This window comes from Sinocyclocheilus anshuiensis, unplaced genomic scaffold (assembly GCF_001515605.1).
Source record: "Sinocyclocheilus anshuiensis isolate Anshui unplaced genomic scaffold, SAMN03320099.WGS_v1.1 scaffold4464, whole genome shotgun sequence".
NCBI lineage: Eukaryota > Metazoa > Chordata > Actinopteri > Cypriniformes > Cyprinidae > Sinocyclocheilus > Sinocyclocheilus anshuiensis.
In genome coordinates, this window is record NW_015542655.1 from 20948 (window position 1) to 21479 (window position 532).

Sequence of the window (532 nt, forward strand, 5' to 3'; positions counted from 1 at the left end):
GTAATTAACTAGTTCTTTGGGGTCAAGTTGTGTTTTTTTGATGAGAGGCTTAATAACAGCCAGTTTGAAGGTTTTGGGCACATATCCTAATGACAATGATGAATTAATAATAGTCAGAAGATGATCTATGACTTCTGGAAGCACCTCTTTTAGGAGCTTAGATGGAATAGGGTCTAACATACATGTTGTTGGTTTAGATGATTTAACAAGTTTATACAATTCTTCCTCTCCTATAGTAGAGAATGAGTGGAATTGTTCCTCAGGTATCGATCTTGGAAGTAAAGAAGTTCATAAAGTCATTACTGCTGTGCTGTTGGTAAATGTCTGCGCATGCTGATGCTTTCTTTTTTTTGTTGTTAATTTAGCACTGTATTGAATAAATACCTGGGGTTATGTTTGTTTTCTTCTAAAAGAGAGGAAACGTAATCAGATCTAGCAGTTTTTAATGCTTTTCTGTAGAGTAGGGTACTTTCCCGCCAAGCAATACAAAATACCTCTAGTTTTGTTTTCCTCCAGCTGCGCTCCATTTTCC